We start from the raw sequence: 22,234 nt of genomic DNA, 5'->3' as shown, positions 1-22,234 counted from the left end.
GCGAGTATGCACCCATTCACATGATGTTTGAGACTCCCAGTACTGAGACACTGGGTAAGAACAAAGCCAGGCGTGTACACGCCACGAAACCACGGACGCCACTGTAATTGTCTTGTGCTGTCCACAGATGTGCTCATCAGCTGTTCCCCCATCGTGACCAACGCCTTGGTCATCAGCTTCCGAAGAAAAGAGGCTTCTTTTGGCTCTCAGTTTCTGAGGTTTCAGCCCGCGAGCCACTTGGAGATATGGCTTTTAAGCCTTTGGTAATGAGGAAGCATGTGGGAGAGTGGAACAAAAGAGCTTCAACTCCAGGAGAGAGGACGAGGCAGGAGCTCTACCAAGGCCTCTGAGGACAAACTACCAATGACCTGAAGAGCTCCTGCTAGGCTCCTCCTCCTAAGGTTCCATCACCTTCCAGTGGACCCATGCTGCCCTCAGACAAAGCATGGGCCTTTGAGGACGTTTCAGACCTAAATGCTGTCAGCACAGAACTCATTATGTCTTTTAATTCTTTGAAATGTGAAGAAAAAAAAATGCTTCTACTGTCTGGGAGGAAGGACGGTACAGAATAAGAGAGTGACGTTCTTAAAATCCTGTGGCCAACCCCAAAGTGGGTATACAAGAGCAAAGTGATTCCTGTCACACTGATGGCGTGACATTTCAGATAAGCTAGAAGTGGCGCACAGCCAAGGCTTGAGCGCCCTGGCAGAGAAGCAGTTCCTGTATAATTCTCAGGGTTTCGATCTGAATTATCATCACACCAGCAACGTGCCCTTAATAACCTGTGAGAATACAGCTGTGTCTCATGGTTGGTTGCACCATCACCACCAACGTCCTTTTAAAAACTCGAAATTCAATTAATCTAAAAGCTTTAGATACGATAAGGTTTGGACTCATTCATACAATACCAAGCATCGAATCGACTCCTTGTCCTTCAGCAGTCCTGGTAATCTGGCAGAAATCTTAACAAGAAAAACCCTAGTGCCTAAAACCTGCAAGACTAGAAACTCACCATCACTAAATCTAAAGTAGTAGCTACAAATGGGTCAAATGTATGTTCTATGTATTTTATCACAATAAAACATGGAGACATAATTTGCAAAAAGTTATACTTGAGGCTGAAAATGATAATGATAGTAATAACAGTAGTTAAAAGAAGTAACTACAACATAGAATGTAAAAAGTGTTTCAGAGTTTTAATAATTTTTTAACATTGTTTACTTGGGGGGGGGGCACACAAGTGCCATGGTGCAGACGTGGAGGTCAGAGGACAACTTGCAATAATCCATTCTCTACTTCCACCAAAAGGGACAAAAATCGAACTCTGGTTGCTAGGTTTGGCAGCAAACACAGCCAGCACCTTTACCCCCACTGGCCCACAATGCACCTTTACCCTGATTGGCCCACAAAAGGGAATTTCAAATAGCATTGTGCTCTTGGATTTTCTTTCCCTTTATTTTCTTTTCTAAATGAGCCAATAAAACCAGTTGTTGATGGCACAATTAAAACTCCCTTTCACACAGCTACTATGTTGCTAGCAGCTCCTTCTAACCTGTGGGACGCTGAGTCTTTTAGCGGATAGTTTCATGTCGCTTTGCAAATTGCTTTGCTTGCTACCTAGTTTTCACCAGTCCTTAGCTGATGTCCTGCTGTCTGCCTCTAGCAGACACCGAGAAAGCAAGAAGCAGGAGCAACAAATGACTTTATAGAGTTCAGGGAGAAGCAGCTGCTTTGGATGAGAGGAATCTTCCCGACACTGGGATTGGGAGATAAAATTGCAAGGGAACTGTGGGCTAAAACGAGAATTCAAAATGAGGTACTAAAAACAACCTGTCTAGTCTATGGAAATCTGGTATTCTATACAGATGTACTCTCAATTTGAATATTTTTTAAAGCATTAGCTTAAAAATGAAAATGGACCAAAGGTCTTCAAAAGCCTTATTTTGCACAAAATTGCTCAGAATAACAATTCGCCAAAGAAAAGGTCATTTACAATCCCTGACTATTCACCGAGCATCTCTGACTCGTTCAGCAATTTTCTGGCCATTGTAGGTAATAAGATGAAATTGACATGTCCTAGTTCCTCGAGGAATATACCTTCCTTTCAGAAGTCAGAACCCACCTCCATTCTCCCCTGCAACCCCTCCCGCACACAAGCCTTTACTGAGATAAGACTGTGTGTGCATCAGGGAGCTGAAGAAACAGCTCGGTGCATAAAGCATTTACTGTACAAGTGTGAGAACTAAGTTTAGATTCCTCAGAAACCACATAAAGCTTGGGTGTGGTAGCATGTGTCTGTAACCCAAGCAAACCTATGACCAGATGGGAGGTGGAGACTGAATCCCTGGGAACGCATAGGCCAGCTGCTCCGGAGTGCACAGCAAACAACAACGAGAGGAAAAGGGAAGGCAAGGACCAATACTGATTGTCTTTTGATCTCTACATTCATCCTGTTCTTCACACCATTGGCCATATGTGCTCGTGTGTGTGTGTGTGTGTGTGTGTGTGTGTGTGTGTGTGTTTGCTCATGTGTGTGTCATGCCCTCACATCAGCTTCTCCTCTTACATAAAAGCACACATGCCATTTAAGCCACAGAAATGAGACACTTGAGGGGAGGGGCAGGGGCAGGGGCAGGGGCAGGGGCAGGGGCAGGGGCAGGTGCATCCTCGCCGTACTGCCTCTAGTACTAACCAGTTCAGTAGCTACTGTGAAATCTGTGTGGAGAGTTTCTCGTTTCTGAGCCGTCACCCACAGCCTCAGGATGCAGGTGTAGTACGCATGCTTACACATCCTTCTTATGGTCTCTCCATTCCCAGAGATTGATCTTGTCCTTTGGTCAACAAAAGTGAAAGGAGATTTGCTGTGCCTTGAGGACTGACAGATATAAGAGTCTAGACTGCAGTGTAGTAGGGAAACAGACATGTTGATTGTAGTTACATGGAGCATTCACATAGCCCCATAGGAAGCAGAGCAAGGGAGAAGGGCTTTTCTTTGTGAACTAATACCAGGAGTGGAATAGCTTCTTACATATGAGTGAAGCCCACAAGGTCTTATTGGCGTATGACTTTCAATTCATTTTATTTACATAAAAACTGCATAACAAGAGCCCACATTTGACAGTTTAATAAATACACATCTGTGTTGTTTGACCACATAAATCTTTTTTTTCTAACTTCTTCAGACAGTGTCTTGCTATGTTTTTTTTTTTTTTTTTTTTTTTTTTTGTTTTTTTTTTTATTATATGTAAGTACACTGCAGCTGTCTTCAGACACTCCAGAAGAGGGAGTCAGATCTCATTACGGATGGTTGTGAGCCACCATGTGGTTGCTGGGATTTGAGTTGCTATGTTGAATAACAACTTAGCTTCAAATTCAGAATTCTCCTGTCTCAGTCTGCCAAGTATTGGTATTAGAGGCATCACAATATCCAGCTCACATAAAACATTAAACATTACTCTGTTAAAAAATGTACTAACAACGCACACCTTTAATCCCAGCGCTTGGGAGGCAGAGGCAGGCAGATTTCTGAGTTCGAGGCCAGCCTGGTCTACAAAGTGAGTTCCAGGACAGCCAGGGCTATACAGAGAAACCCTGTCTCGAAAACCAAAAAAAAAAAAAAGTACTAACAAAAATGAAAACCAAATGATAATATGTATTTTCAGATATAAGAAAGTTTAAATTATTTTAATTGTACAGATTTACAGTATATAATGTACAAGCTCAGTATATATACATATATATATATATATATATACATAATGTGTGTGTGTGTAATGTAATGATCCAATCAATCAATAAACATTTCCATCTCCTTATACATTTTTAAGACTTTTGATTGATTTGTAGTACTTATAGGCACAGTATATATTGCGCAACAGTTTCCTCCAAGATCCATCCATTCCTTCCCTCCAAAGGGAGCTCTGTAAGCTGGAAAGGAACTCAAAATAAATAGCTTCAGGAAGTTCCTGAAACTGAGCAGATTCACTAGGTCCTTCCCTGCCAGAGTGAGCAAACAAAGCTGGAAGTCTCTCTCAAAGCTGCAAAGAGGATTCTGAGGCAATTATCAGCTGCCTGAAAGAAGCAGAAACCAGTAAAGCTGCTTGGAAGAGGTTTAGACCAGAATCGGTTGAAAAGGACACTGTCCAACCTGCTGAGCTACCAGTCGGCTATGCAGTGAGCCCCAGATTTTCCAGCTTTTGTGAGCTGTCACCCATGCTTGGGTGGGCTTTCAGTTATTTTTGCTCCTCTAAGTAACTCCAAAAAAATGGATTGGTTCACCAAATTGGACTTTGGTGGTATCCATACTTTGGCCTGTCATGGGATTCCTATCTGGGGTGGGTAGACATGTGTGTTATGTATCCTCAGGAAAGGTTTTGTCACACAATAGTGTAATGTCTCAACCCATTTATATAATATAAACTATAATGCACACTGATTAAATAGTGGTGAGTGATACCATTACACACTCAAGTATTACTTTCTATTTGGGACTTCCCTTCTAGTTATTCACCAACTATGTAATACATTATTATTAATACTAGAACTTGTTATCTCTGTGGACCCATGGTTTAAAGTCTCTCAATCCCCCACCTTTCTTAGCCTCTAGTAACCATATATATATATATAGATATATAGATAGATATAGATATGTGTGTGTGTGTGTAGATAGATAGATAGATAGATAGATAGATAGATAGATAGATAGATAGATCAATTTTTTCTTAACATTAACACATAAATGAGAATACACGGTATTTTTCTGAATGTGTCTGACTTACTTCACTTATCATATATGTCTTCTCCTTGCATTCATTTTGCTTCACATGACAGAATATCATTCTTTACAATGTATATTCCATCTTTTCATTGTTCATTCATTCACTGAAAGACATTCAAGTTGTCCATGTGTTGTCTGCTATGACTGCTGCAGCAATGAACTTGAGCTTAGATATCACTTGATATATTAAGTTGGTGTAAATTAATGGGGGAAAACTGTGACTCAAAATATAGGTACATACAATCAGACATTTTCCGGGGAATTAGCCATCACTGATACATGTGTTAAAATTAAAACAACAGTAAGCTACTACTATTGCTTATTGGTAAGACCGTGGAGAGACTTCTAACCTCCTAATTCTTGCTTAGAAAGGTAAACTGGATTGTCTTCTTTGTATAGTCTCCAGGCTGCTCACTCTCAGCTGACTATAATGGGTCTCTTACTTCTCCTTGAATGTCCTATGTATGACAGGTTCACTCTAGGGCCTGAATACTTTTCTCTTCTGTCTGAAATAATTCTCTCCCAAACATCTGCAAGTTCCTTTCCTCACATCACTTGGATCCCTATCCACAAGTCACTTCTGCAGGAGAAGCCTTGCCTCTCAACCACTGCAATGCTCATTCTTCCAGGGTCACCACTGTTGGGATTGGTTCTAATGCTCTGTCTTAGTTCAGCTCCCGAAAAGCTGTGTTTCCAGGCCTGAGCGTCCCTGTTCCCATCTGCCTTCGACTGAATTGCCATACAGCCAATGGCTGGGTAGAAAGACAGGGTGGGGCTTTTAGACTGCATAGGTGAGGGGCCGGAAGAGAGAGGAGAGAGAGAGAATCACCCTGACTCGGAGGAGAAGGATCAGACATAAGAGCTGCAGGAAAGAAAGCAATCAGCCATGTAAGAATTCAGGGGGAAAGGCCCTAGCGGCCACTCCCCCCATTGGGTCTGGGGTAGCAGAGATGAGATGTTGACATAACAAGTTGACTCAGGAAAGTTGGAAGGGAGAGTGTATGCTAGCCACAGGGAAGATTAGAAATGTCCAGTCATTGAACTAGTCAAGGCATATCAAAATTAGCTGGTGTGTGTGTCTTTCATTCACAAATCCAGAGAGCTCTTGGACAGGTGACCATGTGTGGCCTGCTGGGAGCCAGAGCATGTCACCTCTACACAGCAAGTGTGTTTTTCAAGGGATCACAACTCCAGTAGGTGCCATTCACATGGTAACCATCAAAGATTTGTATATCGTGACATTTTGTTGCAGCTAAGTGTCTTGGGGCTGGCATGTGTTCCCTAATTTGCACAAAGGCATGATACAGAATACCAACAGCCTTATTCTTCATGGTCCTCAACACCCAGCCAATGTCATCCTTCTCCCTTCCCTCAAGCTCTGTGAGGTGAGGTTGTTTGCCTGGGTTTCGACATTCTGCGATCTCTGTGTCTAGAACAATCCTTGGAATATACTGATGTTCAAGGCTTTCGAATAAAAGTCAGTTATTATCAGGCATGAGCAATCCTTTGATCGGGGGTTCCTAGGGAGAAGAAACAAAAGCAAAACTTCCCTTTTTATCATCTTGTAACCACATGGACCCCAATCCCATAATAACAAGGATTGTTTTACAGATTGAAAAAAAAAGAATTTTCTAAATGATCAATAAATTAACTGTATTCTGTCAGCTTTGAGACAGTTCTTGCCACTGTAGAGATTGTATTTCCAAATCAAGTTTTCTTGGAAAGAATGGTTTTCTAGAATCAACCACCAAGTAATGCTACAGTCTCACTTGTGTTAAATGATGTCACTTAACACAGGGGAGAAAAAGATACACTTGACTGTTTTGTAACAATGGACCCAATATTTATTAGTAACTGTTCCTATTAATAATGGGGAATTACAGCAATCTGTCTTTTAACACTGCTTCGGAAATATAAAATAATAAACTTTTATTTTGAACGAACTGTCATTTATTTAAAAAGAAAAACTGTCAACAAGGGTCGTATCCATGAGTAAAGGAGAATCACGGGGAAATTAAAAACCGAAGGCTTTATTTATACTATAAAAAAGAAGAAGAACTGGAGGAAACCAGCAACTACAGTCCTGAAAGTTCAAATGAGATAATGGTAGATGTTTCCCTGCTATTTAATTAAAAGGATCGGCAGGCTCACAGAGCTGTTTTGCAGCATGAATACGAATGAGCATGTCACAGGACAGGAATGGCAACCCAAGAACATAATATGTGAGCGTTCCTTCTTTTGTTTTTAAAGAATGGGAGAGTGGCCTTCTAAAAACAATAACATCTATTTATTAATATTTAGATGCCACACACACTAAGCTTTGTAGCAGGCAGGAGGACTAGGAGGGGTCTCTCTGAGCCTGAGTGGCGACCACCATACCTGAGATGACAGAAGCACGGGGAGCAACATATTCACCATGGCAGACAGTGTCCCCTCACTGGTCTGGTTGGGACGGTGACAAAAATTGACATCAAAGCCTTACAGAATAGATGAGAATAAAATGGGGGATTATATATAAATAGAAGTAGTAGTCTGCTCAGCTTCTTCTGCAAATACACCAAGGCACACACATGAGATTAGCCCCATCATCCAGAGCAGTTTCTCCTAAGTCTGCAATGAATAATCTCTTAAAAATGAAAACAGTACACCTGCCCTCCTGAGTCTCTTTAGGATAATAAAGTCCAATATCAAGGAAATATATTTAGCCTTGTCTGTCAGTCAGTTGTCAGGTCAACAGTGCCGTGTTCCCCCAAGAGACAAAGCTTTTAAAGAGATATGAAAACGAAATGAGCTTGGAAGGTTGGGGCCCTAATTCAATGGGGTGGGGTCTATGAGAAAAGAATGAGAGATCTGCTCCATGTGCACGTGGAAAGGCCATTGGAGGATACAAGGTTTGTCTATAAGCCAAGGAGAAGCAGAAACCATCTGTGTTGCACCATGTTAGACTCTACACTACACTACAGAACTGCGAGGAAGATGAAGTCCAGTTATTGAAGCCAGTTGGTATTACGTTACAACAGCCCAAGCAGTTAGCTACATCAATACCTTCCAAAACTTACTTGAGCACAGACCATCGACTTTCAAGCTAGCTCAGACATTGCCCAGGGTAATTTAGAGGATCAGTCTGTAGCTGTCTTATAACCGTGCTTCTTACCCTCCCCCAAGAAACATCATCAGATCGTTTCTCAGCATTCCCCCTGTAAACAAATGAGATACCGACGGATCAGAACTGCTCACCTTTGGTAACAGCGCACCCACCACTCAAGTGCTGCCATTTGCTTACCAGCAAGCCCCTGATGTGCATAGCAGCACTTCCTTGAGATACTTCACCCCTGAGCAAGCAGTCCTAGGCCTTAGCCTAAATGATGCTCCCCAAGAGTCCCTGGCAGCAGATATGATGGAGGCAGAGTGAGAGGGAGAGGGTATTCATGAAAGCCATAAAGTGAGCAGATGGCAGAACTAGAATTCAAATTTGGGCTGTTTAGGCCACCATCTAGAAACTTCCCCACATCACCTACATGCCTGAACTCTCATAGCACTTATCTAAGCTGCTCAATACTATTGATCTCTATTGAAAGAAATGCTGACAGCCTTGGGATAATGAAGGTGAAGGAGGGTTTGCATAGGACAGGATGGAACGAAAGCACAGCTCACATCAAGTGCCAGCCGAAACATATTGATTAATAAAACATGAATAATGGACACTCAGCCTGTCCTTGGAAACCGGTCAAATCCCTCTACTTTGTCCCTCTACTTTGTCTCAGGCTTAACAACAAACTCTAACTATGAATAGTTCACTCCGAGTTCACAAGGCAACTCCAGCAGAAAAGTTAACCTGTGTCTGGAGAAAACCATAACACAACCCAACAGGCTCAACTGGTTCTTATATCTCATTCTTGCAAGAGTAATGGGCACCAAAAAATCTTCATAACTAGCAATAAATACAATCCATGTTATCCGTAAAAGACATTAGTTCTAGTATTCTTAATGCTAATTAATAAATCATTTTTGGTAGATTTTTGTAGTGTCTTACAAAGATGTTGGCATCTCTGGAGTAGATATTATTCATTTAGATTCTCTGAATGATGGTAATTGCTTGTGTTAATCAAGAATCTTTAGAGAAAAAGAACAAGCAGTATGGTGTGTGCATGTGTGTGTGAATGTGCATGTGTGTGTGTATGTGTGTGTGTGTTTGCATGCATGCTTCTATATGTGTGTGTGTGTGGAGAGAGAGAGAGAGAGAGAGAGAGAGAGAGAGAGAGAGAAATTAAGTCCAAGAAGTTGAGTTGGGGTATAGTTCAGTGGTAGGGTGCTTACTTCATATCACAAAGCCATGAGTTTGATCTATAGCTCTGAAAGAACACCACAATAACAACAACAACAACAAAAATAAGGAATTTTCAGTACAACAACAACAAGGAATTTACTCTGGTGACTGTGAAGGTTGCAGAGTTCAAACCCCTGCTGGGTGCACACAGAGGCTGGAGACTCAGGAAACAACTGTACTTGAAGTCCAAGAGCATTCTGATGGCCTGCGAGGAAGATCTGTTGCTGAGAGGAAGCCTAAGGCAGTCCTCTATTTGAAGTCATCAGTGGCTGGAAGATGTCTTCCAGCCTTTGTTCTACTCAGACACTCAACAGTTTGGAAAAGTCCCACCAACATCACGTAGATGTGTCTGCCGTCTTAAAGCGTGCCTAGTAGAATGTCAACCTCACTCCAAACACATGTTCACAAGCCAGGCGTGGAAGTGCACACGTGTAATCCAGGGGAAGCCTGCGCTGCGTAAGGAATACACAGCCAGTCTGGGCATCAGAGTCAGACTCTCTCCAAAAACCAAAGGACAAAAAGTACAAAGTAAAGTAAAAATATATTCACAGAAGCATCCAGAATAATGCTTAGCCAGTGTTGTAGACACTGTGTCCCATATCTAGTTAACTGCTTACTACTCCAATAAAGCAACTCCTGTAATATAGTTTGCATTCATACTGCATTTTAAAAATACATCATTAAACTGCACTACAGGGAGAATAAGCTCCTGAAACAAACACCTACCCCCCTCAGGAAAATCCGGGGATTAAGGATGTTCTTTCCCTCTCAGGGAATTATCAGAGGAAGGCAAGGGTTCCAAGTCAGCTCCACTCTGCTCTGTGGAGTCACAAAGACACTGAGGAGATATGGAAACTTCAGCTTCCACTCCCAAGGTTACTTACAGTTCCTAAGATGCCCATAGATCTTAGGAAGGCACCTGGAGGAAGGTATGCAATAGCCATGTACCCAAGAAGAAATGTGGGATAGATAATAATACTCTGTAACACACACACATACATACATACATACATACATACATACATACATACATACACATACACATACATGCACACATGAATGTGCGCGCACACACATGCAATACCTAACGCTAGCAGAAGTGCTGTGAACACAGCTACATATTTCCTGTGGTATGCCCTCATTTTCAAAGCTGTCTCACTCCTCGTCTTATTTGGGAAGGAATGGATTTATTTGGCTGCTACATTCAGATAACAATTGATCACTGAGGGAAGCCAAAGTAGGAGCTCAAGGGGGAGCAGACACAGGAACCTCAGAGGAATGCTGCTCGCTGGCTTGATCTCCCTGACTCACACAGCTTCCTTTTTTATGTAACCCAGGACCACCTGCCAAGAAGTGGCATAGCTCCTCAGTGGGTTGGCCCGTCTCACATCAATCATTAATCAAGAAAATACCCACAGATTTGTCTACAGGCCAATCTTATGGAGGCGTTTTTCTCAACCGAGGTTCCCTCTTCCCAGATGAGTGTAGTTTGTGTCAAGTTGATTAAAAACAAAAACAAAAAACCCTACCCAGCACACTCATGCACTAGTCACGTCTGAAGTGGACATGACTTATCTGGTTAGCAGTAAGTGAAAGGCAAAACCATGCCTTAGAGCAGGGAACCAAACTACATGGGTAGCAGAGTTCATCTCCACTTGGTAGCTGTCAGAGTTGGAAAATCATTAAAATCTTAAGAGCCTCCATTTTCTCATGTAAAAGTAAGAGATATTTACCCTGACCCTAAATGCTCTAGTGGGCCCCTCAGATAGCCCACTTCGATACTGATGTACTATAAGGGTTCCAGGATTCGACTAAAAATGATACTCTGGAGTCAAATAGTATGTAAACACAAAGAGTGTTTTATTCTGTCCAAGTCCAGCATACTGGGGTCTCCCACTATCAAGATAGAGAGACAACCAAGTGAGCTCTCAGGCCTGATTTAAAGAACATTTGGGGATTCTGGGGTAGGTGACCTTTGTCTTACTCCCATCTTTAGGAACAGGAAATTACCAGGGCTTGGGGGCTGGAAACTGTTGCTGAGGAAGTAGCTGAGGAAGTCCGGAAACTGCTGCTGACCCATTGTCCGTGCCTCAGACCAGGTGGTGGGCAGCTTCTGAGGCCTAGACTTACCTGGACTTGCCTGAACTTACCCAGTTTTTGGAAACAGATTTAGGTTTCATCTCCTGAACTGCCATTTTGAAGCCTGTCATGGAGTCAGCCTAGCCCTCCCAGTATCTCTCTGCTACGAAGATTGACAGCTGTTGTGATAACCTTGCCTAGAGTCACACCTTTCCCAGGGCCATCTAACATCCAATGGCTGATGGAATATACTGTGGGTTAAAATGCCCTAGTCCCTTGGCTTCAGGATGGGCAAGCTCTGAAGATCAGGTTCTGGGATCAGCAGAGAGGTGTGCTCCAGGGAGAACTCCACTGCAACCTGATCCAGCACAGCACGTCCCTCCTCCTTCCACTTGTTCTGTCTGCACCTTGGCCTTCAGCCCCCATCAGTGCTGATCCCAAAGGCTTTCCTAAATAAACTTCCTGTGCTCCTGGTTCCCTTGCAGAGCTGAATTTCTGGAGACTAAAGGTCCTCTCTCAAAGGCTCCAGCGAATTAGAGGCGAGAAGATGGTAGCATGCTCAGACCATGCTGTGAAATAAATACTCGTTGAATTGTTGGTTTGAAAGAATGGATAATATCTTGTCTCATTTGCAAGGGCTGGCAGGTGGCTGGGGGTAGAGCACTTACTTAGCATTTCCAAGGAAAAACTATGAAAGAAGAAAGGCTTAGAAAAATTCACAGCTATTCAAACTCTTCTACACCTAAATTATATTTGAGAACAAAATTAAAAAGAAAGTAGGCAAAATCATTTGTAATATTTCAACACCAGTGCTTTTTATAGCCCCCCAAACTCATGCGTGGGTCTAGCTGCAAACTGTGCAAGAGAAAAGCTATGAGATCAAGAGCCACATATTACTGACAATTCTTATGTTGTCCTTATTTTAGATCAGTGCTGTCACTCTGCAGATGAGCATGGCAAATATTTGAGATGGGAGTGACAGGCATTTCTGTCAGCTTTTCTCTCTTGAAAACCTAAAAGCCTTGTTTGAATTTGCACATCCTCCCCCCACCCCCCTTAATCCTGAGCCTTGATGCAGGCTTAATGGAAATGTAAAAACTCTTGCATCTCTGGGACCTCAGTGACACCAATGTGCCCAACACACAGTGTCCAGGATGCCCATCCCGTTCATGATCCCGCCTCCTAAGCTGTTCGCATTAGCAGCACTCCAGTGAGCTGGCTTTTTAAAGCCTTATCTCACAGTTTCTCACAGTTGTGTTTTATATTCTGATATGAAGAGGCTACTCAAAGAATTTGCTCTTCCAACCACTTAAGGCAATTTTGCTTGCTAAAATTGTACTGGGGTAGGGGACTAGGGAGATGTTTTAGTTGGCTGCTTAGCACACCTGAAGAACTGAGTTCAGAGCTCCAGCACCCTCATAAAACATGGCAGGGAAAGACATGAGGCTCCATCGTGCTGGCTGGCCAGCCAGTCTAGGTGACTAGAGAGCTTTGAGTTCAATGAGGGACCATTTTCTTATCGAAGAAAATAAGGTGGAGAGGATTGAGGAAAGCACCCAGCACCAATTTCCTGCCTTCATATCCATGGGTGTCTTAGGTAGGGTTTCACTGCTGTGAACAGACACCATGACCAAGGCAACTCTTATAAGGACAGCATTTAATTGGGGCTGGCTTATTGGTGCAGAGGTTCAGTCCATTATCATCACGGTGGACACATGGCAGCATCCAGGCAGGCATGGTACAGCTGGAGCTGAGAGTTCTACATCTTCATCTGAAGCCCGAAAGCAGAATACTGGCCTCCAGGCAGCGAGGATTAGGATGTAAAAGTTCACACTCCAGCAAGGCCACACCTTCTAATAGTGCCCTTCCCTGGGCTGAGCATATGCAAACAACAGTGGGAATTCATACTCTGCCCCCAACGTGTACACACATGCATAAACACATACACATATCCAAATACATAAAAATATTTTGTTGGTGTATATTCATTGTGCATATTACTAAGGTTTGGGGTTCATTGTTTTTTGTTTTTGTTTTTGTTTTTGTTTTTGATGAGTGTAGCATCATGCCACAGCGTGCATGTAGAGATCAAAGGACAACTACACAGGAGTTCGTTCTCTCCTTCCATCCTGTGGGTCCTGGGATAAACTCAGATGGAAAGACTTGGCAACTGGGGCTGGAGAAGTGAGTCACTGGTTAAGAACACGGGCTGCTTCTCCAGAAGAACGAGGTTCGAGTCCTAGCATCTGCACAGCAGCACATGGCCATCTGTAACTCCAATATCAGGGAACCCCAAAGTCTCCTCTCACCTCTTAAAGGCACCAGGAATGCCCATGGTACACAGACAGGCATTCAGGTAAAACACCCACATGCATAAAATAAAAATAATAAGGGAAGAAAAGAAAGACTTGGCAGCAAGTGTCTTTATACCTTGAGCCATCCTGCTGACTTTTTTTTTTCATTTTAAAACTGATAATTGTTTATTTTAGCAACTTTCTTTATAAAAGTTCCACCCGCGGCACGTGCATTGTACAATGGTACCGTGTTTCATAAGGACGTCATCTTCTTACAAGGACATGTTGTACTTCCAACAGTTGCTGGAAGAGTTTACCTGAGCAGAGGACTCCCTCCCATGCAAGCACACATGCAGCTCACATGAAGAAGGGGTAATTACTGGCCTCTGTTGGATCCATCTTCTTAAAGTGAATGTCAAAGAAACAACCTAGGATGTCAAAATTTCCACGGGTCGCGACTCATCTCCCCTCTTCAGAGCATGAGTCATTCACCAGACAGAGCAAGAGCCTCGAAGATGAATTACATTTACATAAAACAGAGCAGAAAATAAGTGTCTTCTCCAGGAGGAAGATGACAGTTCCATCAAAGGATACTCCCCCTACCTTTCTGGATGTCGCTCACAACGCTGCTTTTTAAGATTGCATGTCTGGGAGAGAATGCTTGGAAAGGCGATGGTACAAGCCTTCTACAGAGCCACTCACAAATGCCTTCACCCTCCCTGCCATGTTCCACCCTCCCCCACACACCTCCTTTCACCCCCCCCCCCCCCTCACTGTGTGTGTTATCCACCCCCACAAAGGGATCGTGTGGAATACTTTCAACTTCAGATTTCACAGAACATTTCCATCTGAGACTCACAGTGAGCTATTTTGCAGTGGGTGGCTTTTATAAAAAGACCCCGAGTGATGGTGATCTTCTGCCTGTAACATCTACCTGCACGGTATCTCAGGAACTACTGACTGAAAGCAGTGATTGGTCAGTATCACCATCCCAAGGCAGAAACAGAGCTGGACCAGCCATCTGGAAATCCATTATCACTGGGCTAATGCCTGCACCTTTCACCTCTGCAGATCTGGTTTCAGCTTCATCGGTTAGAAGTGAGCAGGGAGGCCTTGCTTTACCCATATTCCAGACCCATTATGCAGTTCAGCTTAACAAAACACCTTTGCTTAGAGACCTCCACTTATCGGAAGCCAGCCTGCACAAAAAGGCCTGTCTGCTACGTCTTTGCCTTCTCTGATTATTTCCCCACTTCACTTCCCACCCGAACCCTGGACAAAAATCATAAAGTAGGCAGGTAATTCAGGACTCCTCTCTGCTCATTACTCATGAGTGTGAAAGAGCAGATATAGTGGAGACAGCCAGCCGGAACCGTAGTCCCACACACAAGGCAGTACCTTTGAGTCCCATCTGTAATTTATGGTTAGCAGCCACCTTGACATCCTGAGGGGTTTTGAAAGGAAAGAATACAGTCAATAACTTGCCAATGATAGGATTAATAGTATCCTTTTGTTGTGCTTATTTTTCCTTCTGGAATTTTCTGTATGCCTTAGTAGATCCAGCAAAGCCCAGATCCCTCCTAGGACCCTTCCCCCATCCTAACCAGGTCTTAATACACGGGCCTGGCTGGCTGACTCTCTATCAGGAACACTTCCCCTTTCCCTCCCTTTTCTACACTGGTATAATCTTTGCTAAATATACCCTGGTCCAGCCGAGAACTGGCACAAGGGAGATGAAGGCTATTGAGCACCCATGAGACACAGTTCTCCAGAGCAGTTTCAGTACCAGTATTGGATGATGAGGAACTCAAAGGGTGAAGGCCTGACTTTTCAAAGTTCAGACCACAGCAAGGGCAGGGGGTCCTCAGGGCCACCCTACACCAGGACTAGTCCAGGGCCAGTCCTGTCCTTGAGAAAGACAAAGATGACTACCACCTCTCATCTGGATTTCAAATTCTTGTCACTTCTCTACATCCACAACCAATGAAACTGTTAACAATATCCATGTCCTGTGACTCTGAGACAGGTCTCTTTTGAACCCCCTGTCAATAGCAAGTAGAGTATGTGTCCTTGTAATTCCCGACATTACAGCCAGCGTGTCAGTTCCCTAAGTCAAAACCAGACTATTTTACGCCAGCTCAAAATGATTCCCTTGAGGATTGTTGGTAGATTTTTTTTTAAAGCATTGCATGCCTGTTTCTCCAAATATCCATCAAAGCTTCGGGGCCATTCATTGTATTAGTGACTTTTCTACTGCTTTGATAAAGCACAGAGACAAAAGCAGCCTGTAAAAGAAGGTATTTAATTGGCTTATGATTTTAGAGGGTTTGAATCTGTGGTGGTACAGGGATGGTATGGGGGAGGGAACAGCTGAGATCTCACATCTCAAACTTATAACAGGAGGCAGAGAGCACACTGGGAACAGGGTAAGTCTTTTGAAACCTCAAAGCCCACCCTAGGCGACGCAGCACCTCCAACAAAGCTACTGCTTGATCTTTCCAAAGAGTTCCACCAACTAGGAACCAAGTGTTCCAACATATGAGCCCATGGGAGGCACTCACATTTAAACCACAACAGACACTTTAAGCACAATCTGGTATATTCTCAAGAATTAACAACCGAGATGTTTGTGGATTGAACTAAGCTATCAGCAAGATAACTATGCTGTCCTGAGGTTGTGCCACAGTAAACATTCAGCTCACTAAATGGAAATGTTTATACATGAGAACTCCGCTACTGTACTCTTGCTTCCCTCCCTATGCTTGGAGGACCCAAGATCGTGTAGTCAAGGCTACCCTATCCAACATAGCTCTTGAGAACAAAGCACAACACCCTACAGTTTCCCTACACCTCATGTGCATGCACACACAAACCCATTCTGAAACAGTGTTGCACAAACAAGACTGTTTCTTCAAGACTTTAAGGGGGAGGATTAAAAGAAATAATTTACCTGGTCTATTGAGGTCTGACTAGGAGGACAAGATGTAGGTGCTAGAGAGGTAGTCCATTAAGAAAAAGAAATGAATGAACAGGTGTTAACTCCCTGATTACAGAGTGGGCCTGAAGGTTTCCCCAGTACCAGGGACAGCAACACTCTCAACCTTATTCTGTGCTAGGCTTCTTTTATGTGTGTTTATATATATATTTGTGTGTGTGTGTGTGTGTGTGTGTGTGTTAATGTATGTGTGCATTTGTATGGATGTCTGAAAGTGAAAAGACAACTTGCTGGAATCAGTTTTCTCTGTCCACCATGTGAGTTCTTGAGTTAGAACTCAGGTCACCAGCCTTGATGACCAGGACCCTTGTCCACTGAGCACCTCAGTGACCCCTAAGGTAGGCTTCTTAAAAGGCAGTGAGCATGGGCTGGGAGCAGGGGGGGCATACACATTTAATCCCCAGCATTTGGAAGGCAGAGGCAGGTAGATCTCTGTGAGTTCAGCTTTTCCTGGACTACCTTCTAATCAAGATGTAGAACTCTCAGCTCTGTCTCCAGCACCATGTCTGCCTGCCTGCTGCCATGCTTCCTTGTAGGATGACAAGGGACTAAACCTCTGAAACTGTCTACATGGTGAATTTCAAACCAGCAAGGATGATGTAGTAAGACAGGATCTTAAATAAATAAATAAATAAATAAATAAATAAATTTAAAAGGCAGTGATTATTAGGAATAACAGTAGTAATGGAAGAACCTATTGAAAATTCAAGTTGTCATATCTTGCTTCCAGAAATGAATCTGGGGACTCTGAACTTTTACCTGGGCTGCTCTTATGGTGGAGTCTGGAAAACTTGAGATCTGTGGGTCACTGAGCTTTAGTAAATCCATCAGAAGCAGGAGAACCGCTGAAGTGATGCTCTGGGCCTTATGAAAAGAATTCCCACATCAGGGTGTGATACCCGAGGAAGGTGGCCTGAAGATCCTCCATGGAAGGAGGGTACTAACATAGGTTAGGGGAGGGCTGCATGGTAAACAGTAGAGTCTCCTGCTCCCCCCTCCTAAGCTCTGGTCTCAGTAGTCAGCACATTGCATAGAAGGTGCACATCACTGTTGAACTGTTGACCTGTGATCTACTGACATTGACCGACAAAGTTGAACATAGAGGGTAAATGTCTAAGAACGATGCCCATGACAGTATCAATGGTTGGCTAGGAAGAGCAATCACATGTGGCCTCAAAGTGAGGGGAGGCAGATATTTCCTCAGGTTTACAGGAACACAGTTTCTGCACTTGCATTTATTCCAATTGCTAACTATGTGCATAGTGTATATGTTGTACAAAGAATGAATACTTAACACACCTCTCCTCTTTTCAAAAAAAAAATACATACATATATATATATATATATATATATATATATATATATATCTACACCCACAGTGTTCTTTTAATTCTAATGACCACCTCAAAAAGAATACCTCTTTAAAAACAAAACCAGGACATGGAGCTATCTGGGTAGAAAAGATGATCTGGGAAGAGTTAGGGGGAGGAAGAGGGTGAACATGATCAATATATTGTGCAAGATACTTAAGTGATTAACAAAAAGTGGTTTTTAATTAATGACTAGCTCAGGGCCGTAGAGACAACTCATTAGTAAAGAGCACTGTGCTTTTCCAGAGGCCTGGGTTTGGATTCCCAGCAGCTATGTGGGGTCTCACACCTACTGCAGGTCCAGTTCCAGAGAAAATACTGTTCTGGCTACTGCAGGCACCAGGCACACACATGGTGCACAGATACAGAAGTAGGCAAAATGCCCATACATATAAAATAAAATCATAAAAATTTTTAAAGAACTTGATTTTGAAAATACATAAAGGTAGGAGTGCATATCTGAAAACCTTTTCTTGGTGTCCCAGAAAGGATGGCATATTTCTCAGAGTTAAGATCATCTACGAAAACATCAAATATCTAAGTATGTTACAATATTCTAACAATGCCTAAGTGAATACAGTAACAGAGGCCCTCGAAAACGTTTATTTTTGTGTATATATAAAACCCAGCATACAGAGAGAGAGAGAGAGAGAGAGAGAGAGAGAGAGAGAGAGAGAGAGAGAGAGGTGACTTTTCATTCCAAAGAGACATCTCCCTCCTCAGTCACATCCCAACAGCTATCATTGACTAGATCTAGCGTCGAATTCACACTTTGCAGTTAAGCCTGTACAAGCACTCTGCCCAGGACTATCTCTGGCAGCACAAACTCCTACAGCTGTCACTGAGTCACATGTAACGTCAGGCAGGAGTTTTGTTTTTTAATGATTTTATTTTGGTCTTGGGGGAGGAGGGCAGGCAAGAAAGACAGCACAAGATGAAAAAAGCTGTCAGGAAAGTAGACACATTCCAAAAGCCAAACAAGCTGCTTCCTCGGAACAGTGTCACTTTCTGCGTTGTTTATCACATGCTGAAGTAATCTGCACATTGTTAGGGAAGGTGGAACTTTCCATGCATTCCCGCCATCCTAAAAAGCCAATGGCTGTCCCCTCCCACTGCTGCCTTGTTACTATGGAAACGATGATGCACAGCAGGACAAGGAATGACATCATAGGATTTAAATAGAGATAGTAACAAAGGAGCCTTCTGTAATGTACACAGAAATTGCTTTCCTTTGGCAAAGTATTCTGAAATATATATATATATATATATTTGCAATAGGTACAAGATATAAATATTTACTTAGCTACATTTATAATCGACCCTATAAGAATAGCACCCAGCATTAAAGATGCTTTAGCCATCTTTGTTCCAAATTATTTCTTTTTCTGTTTTTCATCTTGAAATTTATTGAATAGACAAAATGCAACTTATACACCAGTGTAAAACTAATATAAAGATATCCATTATTCTGCACATCTACTAAAGGTGGATTTTAAAGTTAAGATAATTACTTAGAAAAAGAAATGCATAGACATTTATCGTAGAAACTATGGTCTACTTAAGTGAATAATGTAAGTGTCTTTAATATAAATGTTAAGATTATTTTTTAAAGGGCATGAAATTGAGAGGCAGATGCTACAAGGAGAGTTGTAAAAGCTTTGTCAGGGTGGCAGGATTCCTTGGATGGAAAAAAAACAAATAAAAATTGTGAATTACATGCTAAACTGAATTAGAATTAGTTCTCTTCCTTTCAAATATTACATGATGGTTAGCTTGTCTAATATGAAAAGAGCCTAGTTTAACACTTGCCAACCTAACCTGGAAAAAAATCATTTCAGCTTCATCTCAGCCTAGGAAAGTTTCTAAGACTCAAACTATCAAATGCTACGGTTAGCCTGGATGGCATCTTCCTGCAGACTGATGGGTGTGCCCAAGACAACTGTCTTGGCTCCCTAATCTGGAGCATAAGAAGATGCCACTCATAGCATCAGGTTTGTATGAAAACTTGACCTAATAAAAAGTCAGTCGCATGTTAGGCATTCCATAAACGCTGGCTTGCTGGCACTGAAGATTCAGCATTCCCTGACCGTATGGAGGTGGGTGGCTACAGGGCTGAAGGGAAAGCTCCCAGCTTGGCCTTAAGTTTGCTGTGAATGAGCTGTGAAGTGGGCTATCCACACAGCAGATAAGCAAGCTGTGGCTGCTCTTGGAAAAGGACACCACCCCACCTCAGCAATCCACGGTGAGGTGCAGGAGTTGGGGGGTTCGTGGGAATTCTGGATGGGGACTGACACTGAGCACTGTCCATGTTGGCATTCCCCACAAGCCCAATTACTCTGAGCACAGAAATATCACATTCTAGTGTCTGCCCTTTGGCAACGGCAATCTGGGAGCAGTTCAGACATCTCCTTCTACCGTCTGCCCGGGTCCAGACTGCTAACTATTTGGTGCCAGTGGTTACGCGCGATTCCATTTCCAGAAATGCAAGGCAGCTGGAAAACATTTTTTTTCTCATAGTGGAAAAAGTCTGCACTGCTACATATCTTTTCAGCAAACTCAGGAAAACATTACGATACATATAGAAATTAACTCTAACGCAAGGTAAAGCATGCAATTTACCAAACTCCAAACGGGAAATCAAGGCCATGTTAGCACTATCATGATTTTGCCCATATTCATGTTACCGTTTATGACTCCTGGCTTCAGGAAGCCAATCATTTGGTTGGTGCTGTTCTGCAAATTTAGCTGAAAGGAGTTTGAAACGATTTGAAGTGAGGACCAATGAAGCGGTTCAGCGAGTAAAAAGGGCTTGCTGCTCAAACCTGGCGACCTGAGTTCAATGCCCTGATCCCACAGTGGAACGTGAGAACTGAGTCCTGAAACTCATCCCCTGACCTCTACGTGCACAGTATGCTGAGAACACCTGAACATAGGCACACAAGTACACAAGCAAGTGTGTGTTCGTGCACACACACACACATACTAATATACACAAGAATAATAATAAAAATTTAGAAATGTTCTGAAATCATAAAATTAAACGTAAGTTCTGTTCACTCAATATTTTAAATTATGCTGTTGGGGAGGGGAAGAGAAAATAGTTGGAGACCTGGTTCTTAGGCTTTTATAAGTTCTACTTTTACATGGGTCCTAGGTACCCAGGGCCATAAACACCGGGAATTCATGACAAAGGTCAAGACAAGCCAGTCTTAGCCCCATTGTTTTTCTTCCTGGCTCAGTTAAACAATATTTGGAGCAAAATCTCTGCTACAGTGTGTCCTGAAATAAGGCTGTATCCTATTCCACCATTATGGAATAGCCCCAGAAAGCAGGTCTGTAGATATTTTACATTAGAAGAAGACAAGGCCAAGAGAGGATGTCAGATGCTGAAGACCAGAGAACCAGGCATTGCTAAATCCCAGATAAATCTTCTCAGTCCGACCCAAGCTGCTTTTCTTCACCTGGATCCCAGAGACTGTCTCTAAAAGCTGGAGGTCAAGTCTTCTTCAAACTATAGCTGGCATCACTGTTGTTTGCCTTTGGTTTCTATCTAACACATTACTTTCCTGTTCACTAAAGTGCCCAGCAATAGTAACACCTCTGGGGCGGTTGGTTGGTTTGTTTTTCAATATGTAATCCTCCACTCCAACAAGTTAGGAGAGCTGTTAGGGTGGGACTAGGGCTCTGATGTCTCAAGTGCCACTGGTGTGACCTTAGTGTGCAGCCGGGTAGAGAATCACTCAATTAAGAACCATCAGAAGCCACTGACTCTAACACTGTACATCAATGTCATCTCCCTGGTCCCCAAACTCCAGCGCTCACCAAGACCACACGGAAGTCCTAGTTCAATATGTTCACTGAGAAGAGTCATATTCCAGCAAGACTTGACTGTGGGTGGAAGCATTTGTAACTGTATTTCATATAGGTGTTTTGTCTGTGCATAGGCATGTGCACTATGTACATATATACATATACACATATAAAGCCACAGAGCCAGAAGAAGGCATCAGATCCCCTGGAACTGGGACTTACAGGTATTTGTGAGTTGTCAATGTAGTTGCTAGAAATTAAACCCTGGTCCTCTTACCCACTGAGCCACCTCTCCAACCCCTTCATGTAATTTGTACAAGATAGAAAACATTACTTATTTGTTTTTGAGATTTTTGAGCATGTTTAAATTGCACAAAGCACGGATAGGGGCATAACTCTGAGGAAAAATGGTTGCCTGGCATGCAGGAGGCCCTTGCTTTTATCTTCAGGCCCACAAAAGTAAAAACTAGTTAAAACTGCAAAAACGGGCTGGTGAGATGGCTCAGTGGGTAAGAGCACCCGACTGCTCTTCCGAAGGTCCAGAGTTCAAATCCCAGCAACCACATGGTGGCTCACAACCAT

The sequence above is a fragment of the Mus caroli genome, chromosome 13 (genome assembly GCF_900094665.2).
Source record: "Mus caroli chromosome 13, CAROLI_EIJ_v1.1, whole genome shotgun sequence".
In the NCBI taxonomy this organism is placed as follows: Eukaryota; Metazoa; Chordata; class Mammalia; order Rodentia; family Muridae; genus Mus; species Mus caroli.
This window is presented reverse-complemented; position numbering follows the sequence as displayed.